Raw genomic sequence first — 18,849 nt, forward strand, 5'->3', positions numbered from 1 at the left:
AGCATACAACTCTGATCCCATACACAGAAAGCTTGGCATCAGTGTCTCAGCATACTACTCTGATCCCATACGCAGAAAGCTTGGGTCAGTGTCTCAGCATACTACTCCGATCCCATACACAGAAAGCTTGGCGTCAGTGTCTCAGCATACTACTCCGATCCCATACACAGAAAGCTTGGCGTCATTGTCTCAGCATACTACTCCGATCCCATATGCAGAAAGCTTGGCGTCAGTGTCTCAGCATACTACTCCGATCCCATACACAGAAAGCTTGGCGTCAGTGTCTCAGCATACTACTCCGATCCCATATGCAGAAAGCATGGCGTCAGTGTCTCAGCATACTGCTCCGATCCCATACACAGAAAGCTTGGCGTCAGTGTCTCAGCATACTACTCTGATCCCATACACTGAAAGCTTGGCGTCAGTGTCTCAGCATACTGCTCTGATCCCATACACAGAAAGCTTGGCGTCAGTGTCTCAGCATACTACTCCGATCCCATACACAGAAAGCTTGGCGTCAGTGTCTCAGCATACTACTCTGATCCCATACACAGAAAGCTTGGCGTCAGTGTCACAGCATACTACTCTGATCCCATACACTGAAAGCTTGGCGTCAGTGTCTCAGCATACTACTCCGATCCCATACGCAGAAAGCTTGGCGTCAGTGTCTCAGCATACTACTCCGATCCCATACACAGAAAGCTTGGCGTCAGTGTCTCAGCATACTACTCCGATCCCATACGCAGAAAGCTTGGCGTCAGTGTCTCAGCATTCTACTCTGATCCCATACACAGAAAGCTTGGCGTCAGTGTCTCAGCATACTACTCCGATCCCATATGCAGAAAGCTTGGCATCAGTGTCTCGGCATACTACTCCGATCCCATACACAGAAAGCTTGGCGTCAGTGTCTCAGCATACTACTCCGATCCCATATGCAGAAAGCTTGGCGTCAGTGTCTCAGCATACTACTCCGATCCCATACACAGAAAGCTTGGCGTCAGTGTCTCAGCATACTACTCCGATCCCATACACAGAAAGCTTGGCGTCAGTGTCTCAGCATACTACTCCGATCCCATTCACAGAAAGCTTGGCGTCAGTGTCTCTGCATACTTCTCCGATCCCATACACAGAAAGCTTGGCGTCAGTGTCTCAGTATACTACTCCGATCCCATACACAGAATGCTTGGCGTCAGTGTCTCAGCATACTACTCCGATCCCATACGCAGAAAGCTTGGCGTCAGTTTCTCAGCATACTACTCCGATCCCATACGCAGAAAGCTTGGCGTCAGTGTCTCAGCATACTACTCCGATCCCATACGCAGAAAGCTTGGCATCAGTGTCTCAGCATACTACTCTGATCCCATACGCAGAAAGCTTGGCGTCAGTGTCTCAGCATACTACTCCGATCCCATACAGAGAAAGCTTGGCGTCAGTGTCTCAGCATACTACTCTGATCCCATACACAGAAAGCTTGGCATCAGTGTCTCAGCATTCTACTCCGATCCCATACACAGAAAGCTTGGCATCAGTGTCTCAGCATACTACTCTGATCCCATATGCAGAAAGCTTGGCGTCAGTGTCTCAGCGTACTACTCCGATCCCATACACAGAAAGCTTGGCGTCAGTGTCTCAGCATACTACTCCGATCCCATACACAGAAAGCTTGGCATCAGTGTCTCAGCATACTACTCCGATCCCATACACAGAAAGCTTGGCATCAGTGTCTCAGCATACTACTCCGATCCCATACACAGAAAGCTTGGCGTCAGTGTCTCAGCATACTACTCCGATCCCATACACAGAAAGCTTGGCGTCAGTGTCTCAGCATATTACTCCGATCCCATACACAGAAAGCTTGGCGACAGTGTCTCAGCATACTACTCCGATCCCATACACAGAAAGCTTGGCGTCAGTGTCTCAGCATACTACTCCGATCCCATACACATAAAGCTTGGCGTCAGTGTCTCAGCATACTACTCCGATCCCATACACAGAAATCTTGGCGTCAGTGTGTCAGCATACTACTCCGATCCCATACACAGAAAGTTTGGCGTCAGTGTCTCAGCATACTACTCCGATCCCATACACAGAAAGCTTGGCTTCAGTGTCTCAGCATACTACTCCGATCCCATACAACGAATGCTTGGCGTCAGTGTCTCAGCATACTACTCCGATCCCATACACAGAAAGCTTGGCGTCAGTGTCTCAGCATACTACTCCGATCCCATACACAGAAAGCTTGGCGTCAGTGTGTCAGCATACTACTCCGATCCCATTAACAGAAAGCTTGGCGTCAGTGTCTCAGCATACTACTCCGATCCCATACACAGAAAGCTTGGCGTCAGTGTCTCAGCATACTACTCCGATCCCATACACAGAAAGCTTGGCGTCAGTGTCTCAGCATACTACTCCGATCCCATACACAGAAAGCTTGGCGTCAGTGTCTCAGCATACTGCTCCGATCCCATACACAGAAAGCTTGGCGTCAGTGTCTCAGCATACTGCTCCGATCCCATACACAGAAAGCTTGGCGTCAGTGTCTCAGCATACTACTCCGATCCCATACACAGAAAGCTTGGCGTCAGTTTCTCAGCATACTACTCCGATCCCATACACAGAAAGCTTGGCGTCAGTGTCTCAGCATACTACTCCGATCCCATACACAGAAAGCTTGGCGTCAGTGTCTCAGCATACTACTCCGATCCCATACACAGAATGCTTGGCGTCAGTGTCTCAGCATACTACTCCGATCCCATACACAGAAAGCTTGGCGTCAGTGTCTCAGCATACTACTCCGATCCCATACACAGAAAGCTTGGCGTCAGTGTCTCAGCATACTACTCTGATCCCATACACAGAAAGCTTGGCATCAGTGTCTCAGCATACTACTCCGATCCCATACGCAGAAAGCTTGGCATCAGTGTCTCAGCATACTACTCCGATCCCATACGCAGAAAGCTTGGCGTCAGTGTCTCAGCATACTACTCCGATCCCATACACAGAAAGCTTGGCGTCAGTGTCTCAGCATACTACTCTGATCCCATACACAGAAAGCTTGGCGTCAGTTTCTCAGCATTCTACTCCGATCCCATACACAGAAAGCTTGGCGTCAGTGTCTCAGCATACTACTCTGATCCCATACACAGAAAGCTTGGCGTCAGTGTCTCAGCATACTACTCCGATCCCATACACAGAAAGCTTGGCATCAGTGTCTCAGCATACTACTCCGATCCCATACACAGAAAGCTTGGCGTCAGTGTCTCAGCATACTACTCTGATCCCATACACAGAAAGCTTGGCGTCAGTGTCTCAGCATACTACTCCGATCCCATACACAGAAAGCTTGGCGTCAGTGTCTCAGCATACTACTCCGATCCCGTACACAGAAAGCTTGGCATCAGTGTCTCAGCAAGCTACTCCGATCCCGTACACAGAAAGCTTGGCGTCAGTGTCTCAGCAAACTTCTCTGATCCCATACACAGAAATCTTGGCGTCAGTGTGTCAGCATACTACTCCGATCCCATACACAGAAAGCTTGGCGTCAGTGTCTCAGCATACTACTCCGATCCCATACACAGAAAGCTTGGCGTCAGTGTCTCAGCATACTACTCCGATCCCATACACAGAATGCTTGGCGTCAGTGTCTCAGCATACTACTCCGATCCCATACTCAGAAAGCTTGGCGTCAGTGTCTCAGCATACTACTCTGATCCCATACACAGAAAGCTTGGCGTCAGTGTGTCAGCATACTACTCCGATTTCATACACAGAAAGCTTGGCGCCAGTGTCTCAGCATACTACTCCGATCCCATACACAGAAAGCTTGGCGTCAGTGTCTCAGCATACTACTCCGATCCCATACACAGAAAGCTTGGCGTCAGTGTCTCAGCATACTACTCCGATCCCATACACAGAAAGCTTGGCGTCAGTGTCTCAGTATACTACTCCGATCCCATACACAGAAAGCTTGGCGTCAGTGTCTCAGCATACTACTCTGATCCCATACACAGAAAGCTTGGCGTCAGTGTCTCAGCATACTACTCCGATCCCATATGCAGAAAGCTTGGCGTCAGTGTCTCAGCATACTACTCCGATCCCATACACAGAAAGCTTGGCGTCAGTGTCTCAGCATACTACTCCGATCCCATACGCAGAAAGCTTGGTGTCAGTGTCTCAGCATACTACTCCGATCCCATACACAGAAAGCTTGGCGTCAGTGTCTCAGCATACTGCTCCGATCCCATATGCAGAAAGCTTGGCGTCAGTGTCTCAGCATACTACTCCGATCCCATACACAGAAAGCTTGGCGTCAGTGTCTCAGCATACTGCTCCGATCCCATACACAGAAAGCTTGGCATCAGTGTCTCAGCATACTCCTCTGATCCCATACACTGAAAGCTTGGCATCAGTGTCTCAGCATACTACTCCGATCCCATACACAGAAAGCTTGGCGTCAGTGTCTCAGCATACTACTCCGATCCCATACACAGAAAGCTTGGCGTCAGTGTCTCAGCATACTACTCCGATCCCATACACAGAAAGCTTGGCGTCAGTGTCTCAGCATACTAATCCGATCCCATACGCAGAAAGCTTGGTGTCAGTGTCTCAGCATACTACTCCGATCCCATACACAGAAAGCTTGGCGTCAGTGTCTCAGCATACTGCTCCGATCCCATACACAGAAAGCTTGGCGTCAGTGTCTCAGCATACTACTCCGATCCCATACACAGAAAGCTTGGCATCAGTGTCTCAGCATACTACTCCGATCCCATACACAGAAAGCTTGGCGTCAGTGTATCAGCTTACTACTCCGATCCCATATGCAGAAAGCTTGGCATCAGTGTCTCAGCATACTACTCTGATCCCATACACAGAAAGCTTGGCGCCAGTGTCTCAGCATACTACTCTGATCCCATACACAGAAAGCTTGGCGTCAGTGTCTCAGCATACTACTCTGATACCATACACAGAAAGCTTGGCGTCAGTGTCTCAGCATACTACTCTGATCCCATACACAGAAAGCTTGGCGTCAGTGTCTCAGCATACTACTCCGATCCCATACACAGAAAGCTTGGCGTCAGTGTCTCAGCATACTACTCCGATCCCATACACAGAAAGCTTGGCGTCAGTGTCTCAGCATACTACTCCGATCCCATTCACAGAAAGCTTGGCGTCAGTGTCTCTGCATACTTCTCCGATCCCATACACAGAAAGCTTGGCGTCAGTGTCTCAGCATACTACTCCGATCCCATACACAGAAAGCTTGGCGTCAGTGTCTCAGCATACTACTCCGATCCCATACACAGAAAGCTTTGCGTCAGTGTCTCAGCATACTACTCCGATCCCATACACAGAAAGCTTGGCGTCAGTGTCTCAGTATACTACTCCGATCCCATACACAGAATGCTTGGCGTCAGTGTCTCAGCATACTACTCCGATCCCATACGCAGAAAGCTTGGCGTCAGTTTCTCAGCATACTACTCCGATCCCATACGCAGAAAGCTTGGCGTCAGTGTCTCAGCATACTACTCCGATCCCATACGCAGAAAGCTTGGCATCAGTGTCTCAGCATACTACTCTGATCCCATACGCAGAAAGCTTGGCGTCAGTGTCTCAGCATACTACTCCGATCCCATACAGAGAAAGCTTGGCGTCAGTGTCTCAGCATACTACTCTGATCCCATACACAGAAAGCTTGGCATCAGTGTCTCAGCATTCTACTCCGATCCCATACACAGAAAGCTTGGCATCAGTGTCTCAGCATACTACTCTGATCCCATATGCAGAAAGCTTGGCGTCAGTGTCTCAGCGTACTACTCCGATCCCATACACAGAAAGCTTGGCGTCAGTGTCTCAGCATACTACTCCGATCCCATACACAGAAAGCTTGGCATCAGTGTCTCAGCATACTACTCCGATCCCATACACAGAAAGCTTGGCATCAGTGTCTCAGCATACTACTCCGATCCCATACACAGAAAGCTTGGCGTCAGTGTCTCAGCATACTACTCCGATCCCATACACAGAAAGCTTGGCGTCAGTGTCTCAGCATATTACTCCGATCCCATACACAGAAAGCTTGGCGACAGTGTCTCAGCATACTACTCCGATCCCATACACAGAAAGCTTGGCGTCAGTGTCTCAGCATACTACTCCGATCCCATACACAGAAAGCTTGGCGTCAGTGTCTCAGCATACTACTCCGATCCCATACACAGAAATCTTGGCGTCAGTGTGTCAGCATACTACTCCGATCCCATACACAGAAAGTTTGGCGTCAGTGTCTCAGCATACTACTCCGATCCCATACACAGAAAGCTTGGCGTCAGTGTCTCAGCATACTACTCCGATCCCATACAACGAATGCTTGGCGTCAGTGTCTCAGCATACTACTCCGATCCCATACACAGAAAGCTTGGCGTCAGTGTCTCAGCATACTACTCCGATCCCATACACAGAAAGCTTGGCGTCAGTGTGTCAGCATACTACTCCGATCCCATTAACAGAAAGCTTGGCGTCAGTGTCTCAGCATACTACTCCGATCCCATACACAGAAAGCTTGGCGTCAGTGTCTCAGCATACTACTCCGATCCCATACACAGAAAGCTTGGCGTCAGTGTCTCAGCATACTACTCCGATCCCATACACAGAAAGCTTGGCGTCAGTGTCTCAGCATACTGCTCCGATCCCATACACAGAAAGCTTGGCGTCAGTGTCTCAGCATACTGCTCCGATCCCATACACAGAAAGCTTGGCGTCAGTGTCTCAGCATACTACTCCGATCCCATACACAGAAAGCTTGGCGTCAGTTTCTCAGCATACTACTCCGATCCCATACACAGAAAGCTTGGCGTCAGTGTCTCAGCATACTACTCCGATCCCATACACAGAAAGCTTGGCGTCAGTGTCTCAGCATACTACTCCGATCCCATACACAGAATGCTTGGCGTCAGTGTCTCAGCATACTACTCCGATCCCATACACAGAAAGCTTGGCGTCAGTGTCTCAGCATACTACTCCGATCCCATACACAGAAAGCTTGGCGTCAGTGTCTCAGCATACTACTCTGATCCCATACACAGAAAGCTTGGCATCAGTGTCTCAGCATACTACTCCGATCCCATACGCAGAAAGCTTGGCATCAGTGTCTCAGCATACTACTCCGATCCCATACGCAGAAAGCTTGGCGTCAGTGTCTCAGCATACTACTCCGATCCCATACACAGAAAGCTTGGCGTCAGTGTCTCAGCATACTACTCTGATCCCATACACAGAAAGCTTGGCGTCAGTTTCTCAGCATTCTACTCCGATCCCATACACAGAAAGCTTGGCGTCAGTGTCTCAGCATACTACTCTGATCCCATACACAGAAAGCTTGGCGTCAGTGTCTCAGCATACTACTCCGATCCCATACACAGAAAGCTTGGCATCAGTGTCTCAGCATACTACTCCGATCCCATACACAGAAAGCTTGGCGTCAGTGTCTCAGCATACTACTCTGATCCCATACACAGAAAGCTTGGCGTCAGTGTCTCAGCATACTACTCCGATCCCATACACAGAAAGCTTGGCGTCAGTGTCTCAGCATACTACTCCGATCCCGTACACAGAAAGCTTGGCATCAGTGTCTCAGCAAGCTACTCCGATCCCGTACACAGAAAGCTTGGCGTCAGTGTCTCAGCAAACTTCTCTGATCCCATACACAGAAATCTTGGCGTCAGTGTGTCAGCATACTACTCCGATCCCATACACAGAAAGCTTGGCGTCAGTGTCTCAGCATACTACTCCGATCCCATACACAGAAAGCTTGGCGTCAGTGTCTCAGCATACTACTCCGATCCCATACACAGAATGCTTGGCGTCAGTGTCTCAGCATACTACTCCGATCCCATACTCAGAAAGCTTGGCGTCAGTGTCTCAGCATACTACTCTGATCCCATACACAGAAAGCTTGGCGTCAGTGTGTCAGCATACTACTCCGATTTCATACACAGAAAGCTTGGCGCCAGTGTCTCAGCATACTACTCCGATCCCATACACAGAAAGCTTGGCGTCAGTGTCTCAGCATACTACTCCGATCCCATACACAGAAAGCTTGGCGTCAGTGTCTCAGCATACTACTCCGATCCCATACACAGAAAGCTTGGCGTCAGTGTCTCAGTATACTACTCCGATCCCATACACAGAAAGCTTGGCGTCAGTGTCTCAGCATACTACTCTGATCCCATACACAGAAAGCTTGGCGTCAGTGTCTCAGCATACTACTCCGATCCCATATGCAGAAAGCTTGGCGTCAGTGTCTCAGCATACTACTCCGATCCCATACACAGAAAGCTTGGCGTCAGTGTCTCAGCATACTACTCCGATCCCATACGCAGAAAGCTTGGTGTCAGTGTCTCAGCATACTACTCCGATCCCATACACAGAAAGCTTGGCGTCAGTGTCTCAGCATACTGCTCCGATCCCATATGCAGAAAGCTTGGCGTCAGTGTCTCAGCATACTACTCCGATCCCATACACAGAAAGCTTGGCGTCAGTGTCTCAGCATACTGCTCCGATCCCATACACAGAAAGCTTGGCATCAGTGTCTCAGCATACTACTCTGATCCCATACACTGAAAGCTTGGCATCAGTGTCTCAGCATACTACTCCGATCCCATACACAGAAAGCTTGGCGTCAGTGTCTCAGCATACTACTCCGATCCCATACACAGAAAGCTTGGCGTCAGTGTCTCAGCATACTACTCTGATCCCATACACAGAAAGCTTGGCGTCAGTGTCTCAGCATACTAATCCGATCCCATACGCAGAAAGCTTGGTGTCAGTGTCTCAGCATACTACTCCGATCCCATACACAGAAAGCTTGGCGTCAGTGTCTCAGCATACTGCTCCGATCCCATACACAGAAAGCTTGGCGTCAGTGTCTCAGCATACTACTCCGATCCCATACACAGAAAGCTTGGCATCAGTGTCTCAGCATACTACTCCGATCCCATACACAGAAAGCTTGGCGTCAGTGTATCAGCTTACTACTCCGATCCCATATGCAGAAAGCTTGGCATCAGTGTCTCAGCATACTACTCTGATCCCATACACAGAAAGCTTGGCGCCAGTGTCTCAGCATACTACTCTGATCCCATACACAGAAAGCTTGGCGTCAGTGTCTCAGCATACTACTCTGATACCATACACAGAAAGCTTGGCGTCAGTGTCTCAGCATACTACTCTGATCCCATACACAGAAAGCTTGGCGTCAGTGTCTCAGCATACTACTCTGATCCCATACACAGAAAGCTTGGCGTCAGTGTCTCAGCATACTACTCCAATCCCATACATATAAAGGTTGGCGTCAGTGTCTCAGTTTCCGCAGCCATTCTGTGCAACCATAGAATTTTTGAGATGGTCGATTATCGAAGGATCTGCGACCACTGCTGCGTGTTTGTACGCACAAGTTTGGATCTGCGAGACTGCTGGTGGGCATCTGAATACATTTCCAGGCAGCTGCATGCACATCGTCTGGGTACAGGATCGCAGCTCCTATTGCATTAGTGTACATTTCTGAATCAGGCCCCGTGCTTGTCAGATGGAACAATGCTCCCTGTGTTCCGGGCAGCTCTCTCAGAACTGTTGCTTAGAGACAACGACACTGACCTGTGTTAAATTGTAAATAACCTTATAATATATTCCTTCCTATAAACCTCTAAGATTCACCTTCCTAAAACCTCTAAGACAAAACCCTGCCTATAACCTCTAAACAGAACGCTAATTGCGTACGCAGTTTAACCGCAAATAAAGACAGGAGTGGAATCTGTGTTTCCAACGCACAAGTATTATTCAGGTAAAAGTACAGTCAGTTACACGCAATCTATACATACACAAGTTAGGCGTAAAAGGAAATAATACAGACCAAGTACGGTTATACATACGCTGCGCCTCTGGATTCAGAGATAGACTTCTGACTAGATATCCTCATATCACCCAAAATTCAGCATGAACTGCCAAACCAGTGTTTGGACACATGTATTTATCCCCCCCCAGACTGAAACAGGACAAAGGGGAAACTTCCTGCTGATCTCATTGGTTCCCAGAGGAGGAGCATATGTAACGACACATTTAACAGGTTGTTTCAAATTGACTTTTCCTGCCTCTAACAGCCGGGGTCTTTCTGGTAACGCCTCCTGTAACATTCCATCAACTAAAACATTTTGTTGCTTATAAGTTCTGCGATCCATAAATAACTTGAGTTTGCATGATGCGATCTCTACACCGATAACACCGGGATTCTGTAAAAATTGTAGGCATCAGAACGAGATCAAACATACCTTGCTTATCATATATAATACCTTAGATATCAAAAACCTCTATTTCTTAGCATTTAAACTAACTTAACCAACTTGAATCATACATTTTGATGCTTATGGAACCTTATGTGCGAATATGTAGTGTGTGGGTATTCGGGGTTTGATATAAGGACGCTAGTTATTAATGGGTGAGATTTAAGTGCATAATCTCTCATACACGAAGTGAACATCCAGCAGTGTGGATGGCTGAGGGTTGTAATTCCACATGTCCTCTGTCAGCAGGCCCCCACCTGCTGTGTTCAAAGGAAAACAAAACCTCTTTTGTTCTCACAGACACTTGTGTGAAGTGCAAATGTATTATCACCTCAAACTATGGGATTTAGAGCCATCTTGTCTAGAATTCAGGCAAATCCAATTGTGTAGATATTATATTACAATTGCCACAACTATACTTTATCTGCATCCCGGGATTCCCAATTTGTATGTAAAAATACCCATTGTCTCTCCTTATTTACTTCTACTTAGAAAGCTGGTTTTTCCCGTTGCCCTTGGTGTTAACAAAAACATTGCCATCTGTTCTTAGTTAATGGGTTATAACTTGAATTAATGCTGACCACACAAAATGGTGTCTTGTGATCTCATTTCCAAAATGGAGTCTTGTGGTCATTCGCAAGATGGCGTCGCTGAGATTAAATTTTAAACTGAACTTGTCTCACTCAATTATTCAGCTTTGACACCTGGTTCTCCATGTGGTCCTCCTACCTGGCTGCTTCGTCATTTCTGCCCTGCTCGGATTGGATCCTTCTCCTTTTTCTTCCCTGCTGGTTCTCTGCTCAGATGCCGTACCTTCCGGTTCCTGTGTGTGGAAATCTTCCTCGTGTTGTGTTCCACTTCCTCCTGTCCAGCGTGTATCCCAGCTGTCTCAGTCACACCATAGCATCTGAGTGGACTTTGGTTTCTAATCTTTCAGCAATCTCAGCCACACTGTAGTGTCTGAATGAACTTTTGTTTCTTGTATTTCAGCAGATTGAGCTGCACTGCAGCATCTGAGTGAACTTTTAGTTATTTACTTTACTACAGTCTCAGCCACACAGCAGCATCTGAGTGCCCCAGCTTGGCAAAAGATTCTCACGAATGTCCCAGTTGCTACTCAGACACAAGACCACATCTCTGCCAAGTACACATCAACTCGACCTCAAGGCCGCACCTCCGCCAAGTACACATCAGCCCTCAAGGCTGCAACTTGGCCTCAAGGCTGCACCTCTGCCAAGTACACATCAACCCTCAAGGCTGCAACTCAGCCCCAAGGCCACACCTCTGCCAAATACACATCAGCTCTCAAAGCTGCAACTTGGCCACAAGGCCCACAAATATACTCCAGATTCTGAAACATCACTGTTGCAGCTCCTGGTCTCTAAGACTATATCAATCTTGTAGTTGCAAGAGATACTCAGGGGATCATAACATTATCACCAGCCACAACAAAATATATTTTTTAGGTGTACAGAGGAACCACCTATCTTTCATCATGGATCCCACTCATAACCTGGCCCAAGTCCTTGCTGCGCAAATTCAGGCCTTAGCCCAAAAAGTACAAGAACTATCACTTCAAATAGAGGAAACTCGGATTTCATCAGCTCAGGCCACAATCAGGGAGCCAAAATTTAATTTACCTGACCACTTCTCCGGAAATCGTAAAGATTGTATTAATTTCCGAGAAAGTTGCAAGTTATATTTCAAGTTGCGTCCCCAATCGTCTGGATCTGATGTCCAATGTGTGGGTATTGTTTTTTCTTTACTCCAGGGGGACCTTCAAACATTTGGTCTTCCTTCTACTAATGCAGCACTTCATTCTGTTGACTCCTTCTTTTATGCTCTTGGTCTGCTTTATGATGACCCAGACAAGGCAGCCTTGGCCGAAGCAAGCCTTCGATCTTTAAGACAAGGGCAGAGACCAGCTGAAGACTTTTGTACAGAGTTTCAAAAATGGACTATTGACTGCGGGTGGAACGATCCAGCTCTCCGTAACCAATTTCATCTGGGTCTCTTAGACCAAATCAAGGAAATCCTGGTCCAGTACTCTGCTCCTGACAGTTGGAATCGGTTATTGCATCTGGCTATCCATATTGACTGTCGACTTCGGGAGCACAGACTGGAGAAAGAGCTGCCAACCATCTCTCCATGATCTCCAGTTTGGATGACACCTCTTGAACAAGGGGAGCCCATGCAGTTAGGGGCTTTCTGCCTCTCCTCAGAGGAGAAACGCAGGAGACAGTCACTAGGATTATGCCTGTACTGTGGAAGAAAGTGACATACCGCCTATGTTTGCCCAATCAAATCGGGAAAAGGCAAGGTCTAGATGTACAGGGAGAGTTACATCTGGGTCTTGCATCTGTTTCTCCCAGTACTGTAACTCAGGGCCTGATTCAGAGTCGCTCGTAAGCGGCCACTCGTTCACTCCGAGCGATGTTCGCACATCTGCACATGCGTATGGGTCGTAATGCACATGCGCCAACCAGTCAGTGCGGTCGGAAATCGTGTGTTCGCAAAATAGCGAGTGCCTGCTAATTTGAGTGACAGGATGAGGCGTTTGTGGGTGGTAACAAAGGAAGGTGCTTGAAAACGGGGAGTGGTGATCCGAACGCAGGCGTGCCAAAAGGTCAAAACGGGCGTTTTAAGGGTGTGCATAATTAACAAAGCAGCGTCATCTGCCACGTCACTTGGTTGTCTTTTAGCCTGAACTGTTCGCATGATTGCGGTAGGAAAATTCAACCACAAGCACTGCGAGTAGTTCAGACGCCTTTCGATGTACTCGATTAATCAAATAAATAGCGGAGATGACGTATGATGCGAACGGCAAAGGGGCGTCTTTACAAAATAGCGAGCGCATGTTTAGTTCGCTCGCTCAGACATAGAGGCGTCAACAGACCGCAAAGAGCGAGCGCTCAATTTAAATAGCCAGCCCCTTTTTCTGAACGAGTGAGCGCAAATAGCGTCCGGCTCTGAATAAGGCCCTCAGTCCTTATCCCCATAGTAATCCAGGTTTTAGATAAAGAACTTTACATTTCCACCTTCCTGGACAGTGGTGCAGCAGATAAGTTTATGGATATTTTGTTTTTCAATTCTTTAAGTTTAGTTCCTGAGGGCCCAATTCAGACCCAGACGCTAAACCGCGGATGCACGCTATTGTTGCCCGTCTGCGCATGCATATGCATCGCTGTGCCAAGGTCGCAAACCAGTCATTGTGAATGGTAAACGTGCGCTCTTAACACAAAAACTGAGGGCTACTTTGAGTGACAGATAGTGCCATTTGTGTGTGGTAACAGGGGAAGGTGCTTGTGAACAGGGGAGTGGTGCTGCGAACACAGGTGTGTCTGGGCGTCAAAACTGAGTTTTATGGGTGTGCATAATTAGCATGGAAGCGTCATTGTACATGTCACATGGTTGTATTTCAGCCTGCAGTGATCGCAGTACCTGCGGTGGAGTAGGGTCTATCTCAAGCACTGCATGCAGCTAAGATGGCTCTCGATGGTTATGATTAATCATACACTTCCTGGAGATGACATGTGTTAAGAAAGAAAAGTGGGCGTCTTTATACCGATGTATGCTCACTCTGCTGTCGCTCTCTAAGACATAGAGGGCATCCTTACACCAGACAGTGCAATTGCAGAATTTGCATACCCAGCCCCTTTTGGCAGCGAGAGAGCGCAGCTCAGCATCCGGGTCTGAATCGACCCCTGAGTCTTTACCTCAATCTGTCTCAATTATTGGATTAGATGGCAGGCATATTTCTGAAGGTGCAGTCTACTCCCGATCACGCTCCATCCTTCTATCTACTGGAGCTCTTCATTCCCAAGACAATTAGTTTATTTTGTTTCATTGGTCTCTGGCACCTATAATTCTACTGGTTGCCATGTTTTAGGAACCATAATCTGGTTATCAACTGGCATTCTGGCGAGATTCTCCATTTGGGTTCCTCCTGTTTCTCTGCTTGGTCCTTCCTGTACAAGCTACCATTTCCATCCAATCAGGTTCTTCTTCTGCAATTCCTGCTCCCTATCGGGATCTCTCCTGGGTCTTCTCTAAGAAGAAAGCTAATATTCTTCCACCACATCACTCATACGACTGTGCAATGGAAATTGCACCCCGGGGACAAACTCCCTAAAGGAAGATTACACGCCTTGTCCTTACCTGAGAGTAAGTCTATGCAGGAATACGTCCAAGATAGTCTACTAAAGGGCTTCATTCATCCATCAAAATCTCTGGTAGGGGCTGGATTCTTTTTTGTGCAGAAAAAAGACGGGTCACTACGTCCATGTATTGACTACCAGGGATTGAATAAAATTACCATCAAGAATTCTTATACTGTACATTACCATTAATTTCAGTCCTTTTTGACCAACTTCTTGAAGCATCCATCTTTTCTAAAATTAACCTGCGTGGGGCTTATAACGTGATCTGGATCAAAGAGGAAGATGAACGGAAAACAGCCTTCAATACTCTTTCTGGCCACTAGTACCTGGTCATGCTATTCAGACTTTCTAACACACCTACTGTCTTTCAAGATCTAATAAACAATGTACTATGAGAGTACCTTGGAGTTTTTGCCATCGTGTACCTGGATGACATTCTCATCTATTCTAAATCTTTAGATTAACATCATCAGAATGTGAGACAGGTGTTACAGAAACTTCTTGAGAACCATTTATATGCTAAGTTAGAGAAGTGTGAGTTTGAGTTGAAAGAGGTCTCATTCTTGGGATATGTCATCTCTTCCCAGGGATTCTCCATGGACCCTAACAAAGTTAAAGCCATTCTGGATTGGATCCAGCCAACCACACTTAAAGCCATCCAAAACTTTCTTGGCTTTTTCTTTTTCTTCTGGGTATCATCTTCCATCTAACGGACAGACAGAGCGGGTCAATCAGTCATTGGAAAAACATCTCCGATGTTTTGCCTCCAAATATCAAAATGACTGGGTTTCTCACTTACCATTGGCAGAATTCACTTTCAATAACTCTTGTAATTCATCTTCTTTCATTTCGATATTTTTCTGTAATTCTGCACTACATCCTAGAGTTAATTAGTTTGAAACGGATTCTGAAAGAACTTCTTTTCCTACGCCAGTCTCCAGGCTCTGTTCTATTTAGAAGAAGGTTCTGCAGTGTCTTCTCAAAGCATCTTTTCACTCCAAGGCATTGGTCAACAGACACCGCAAGCCATGCAAGTTTAAGGTTGGAGACCTGGTATGACTGTACTAAAAAACATTATCAACATTCACCAACGATCACAGAAGTTGGGTCCTAGATTCATTGTTCCCTTCAGAATCATTTCTCAGATCAATCCCATCACCTTTCCATTGCTCTCTACTGAAACCATTTTTTTCTTCTGCTAGGTTCAATTCTAGACAACCAGCTAGACCTTCTCCTGTTCTCATCCAGGGTCATCAAAAATTAATTGTGGAGAAAGTATTAGATTCCAGGTTTTCATGAGGAGGTCTACAGTTCTTGGTTCACTGGAAGGGTGTCGAAGCTGGATTATTGGCTGAGACAAGATCTGTTTAAAATTGAATCGCAGCGACACCATCTTGCGACTGGCCGCAAGACGCCATTTTGCGAAATGTCTGCCTAAGCGCCATTTTAGATAAACTAAAATTTTAGTACATGTGGCGATAATACCATTAGCATCATGCGAAGCAGCTTTACCTTTCTATACACAGTAGCAGGTGTACATGTTGTCTTTGTTGTATAGAGGTGCGTGAGAGTAGCCGACATATAAACTCTCATAGGTTTTTACTAAAACTTATCCGGGTGTGGAAGTTGCCTGTTTCAAATCTTATCTAGGTGTGGAAGTGGCCTTACTAAATCTTATCCAGGTGTGTGGGCGCCGCCGACTTAAATCGTCCACAGGTAAGTGAAAGTGACTTGATTGTCTTTCACCGGTTTAAATCTTTATTGAAAAGCATAGGAGTTGTCTCAGAAAGCGAGCCACGCAAACAGTAGAGATGTTAGGCAATGATGTGCTGCTAATGGAGGCTCCGATTGGATCAGCCCATTGTATTATGCATACTAAGTAAGGTACTTATGCAATAAGGTATTGTGATTTATGGTTTAATATGACGAGGAAGAGTGTTAGACCGTTTCCCAGAATTGGTAGTTTTGATAAAAATGTGTTAGACAATGTCCAGGATCACATCAGTATGGTGCGATCCCGAGAGAAAAAGATTAAGTATTTTGAATGTTTAAAACTATGGCAGCATGAAGGGGATGCTTGGCTTAAAAATGTGCAAATGACACAAACTAGCGTTGCGAGCGTATTGCCAGAAAATACATCCACGACGCTGAGTAGCAATACGGGCGAGCCGCAAATTGGCGCGCACGTGCGGCAAGGTAGCGTCGTGGAGAGTATTGCCAGCAGTTCACGCTCACCTCCCCCACCTTATGTGGATGGAGGTGCAAGTACAGTTAAAAAAAAAACCCCATAAAAATGTAACAAGCAACTTGTACCATCTCTTAAGTAACCATAAAGAAAATGTTTATGATGTAGATGATGAGCCTATTGTAATGTCTGCCATTTCCCATGCCGTGCAAATGATAGATACTGCATCACCACAATCACGGGTGGTGCCGCCATCTCCATCGGTAACAGCAAGGGAAGTGTTAATACACTCTGCACCCATTGTGGAAGTTTTTAATACCATACGTAGCAGCAGCAGATTAAACCCCCAGCCACGTAACCAGGTCAGAGGTAGCAACACTGCCGGTCTGCATCCCATTCGGACAATAACTGTCCCGAATGGAAATGCGGATGCAAATGGTGTAGTGCCCACGAGGGAAGTAGTAATGCATTGTCCATGGACAAGAGCAGAACTAAATTCCATCATAAATGATTTCCCTGATCTAAAAAAGGAACTAGCCAAATGTAAAAGATTTTTGAGAAATTTGGGTAGTTCTCATGAGCCCACTAATAAAGATTGGCGTGTGGTGTTAAGGTCCTGTCTGCCACGCAATACCGGCGTGACAAAATTTATCACGGACTGTGTATTGGATGGCGACGTTCCCTTAACAGACCAAGTAAACCAAGGTAACATTTCCCGCATTGTGACTCAATTGGGTATATATTTTCCAGTAGTAGTTAACTTGAACAAAATCTTCACAATCAAACAAAAGGAGAGTGAAACTGCAGAAGACTATTGCGACTGGGCTCTGCAGGCTATCACCCAGTACACTGGGATAGAAGATATTAAAGATAGCACTCACCACAGGGGAATGATAGTCACGGTACTCATGGACGGTCTGAAAGACGATTTAAAGATTCGGGTTCAGACCTCACAACCTGGCTGGAGGGGACTCACAATAGATAACCTCATAGAGTCTGCCATAGAACATGATAAAAATATCACAAAGAAGAAAGAGACCCAGAGCGAAAAACTAATGGCTGTCAGTATCCAAGCTCTGGAAGGAATGACAATAACATCACAGCCAACTGACACACCTGCACCCACACACACACCTGCACCTGAACAATTACACGTCCTCACCAATCCCACACCATAGCAAACACATCCTTACCCCACATATCATACACAACCACAGGTCCCATACTCATATCCCCCACAATATCCTTATCCTCCCTATCCTTACCCATACCCACCACCTTTCCCTCTTGCTCAAATCCCACAACAATCTTTTCATCCACCCCGTTCAAAATTATATTTTAACTGTCACCAAGTGGGACACGTAAGTAAGAACTGCAAAATGAAGAACACCACACAGGAACACGAGTTTCCTATGGGTTCATAGGTAACCCCAGTATCTTCTCCCAGGCCTTATATGACTGTTTATAATCTTTTCAACCTATCAATGGATCTGTTCTAATGTAAAATGTGGATGATTTATTGTTGTATTTTAGGTCATGTTTAAATGATATTAAACGATTGTGCTTTATCTCCCACTCATAGGACACAAGGTTGCTGAGGATAAACGGCAGCCATGCCAGGCTGAGGTCGACTACTCAGAATACTATCCAAAACAGTGGCACAGGCATTATTTAGAACAGTAGCTATTAATAACAAGATTTATTTGCAGGAACCTGTATGCAGATACTATATCCCTAGAATTATTAAAAATGATAGGGGGACTTATTTTACAGGTGACGTTTCCAAGAACATGTGTAAGATGATGGGTAACAACACTGAGATTATCCCAGACTGTCTTTTCCTTTATTTGCCCCCCTTCGAGATACTGTTCAAACAGGCAGCCTCATGTGAAAATATGATAATGAGGTTACTGTGCAGGGTCTCACGAAGATGAATGAGAATAACCGAAATTGAAAGTGTTATTAACTAACATGTCTAATGCAAACTGTCATGATGTCAAAATCTGGAAGAATTTGTTATGATCCAAATTTTTTTAGCTCAGGTCGTTTCACTGATCGGTGGAAAGGTCTGTATCTGATGATACAGCATCCTCAAAGGGTGGCCGGGGAAGATACGTGGGTCCATTCCACTCACTATAGGGAGGTTAACCAACCGGTGGAGATACAAGGC

Source organism: Taudactylus pleione, unplaced genomic scaffold (assembly GCF_031769625.1).
Source record: "Taudactylus pleione unplaced genomic scaffold, aTauple2 ptg000546l, whole genome shotgun sequence".
In the NCBI taxonomy this organism is placed as follows: domain Eukaryota; kingdom Metazoa; phylum Chordata; class Amphibia; order Anura; family Myobatrachidae; genus Taudactylus; species Taudactylus pleione.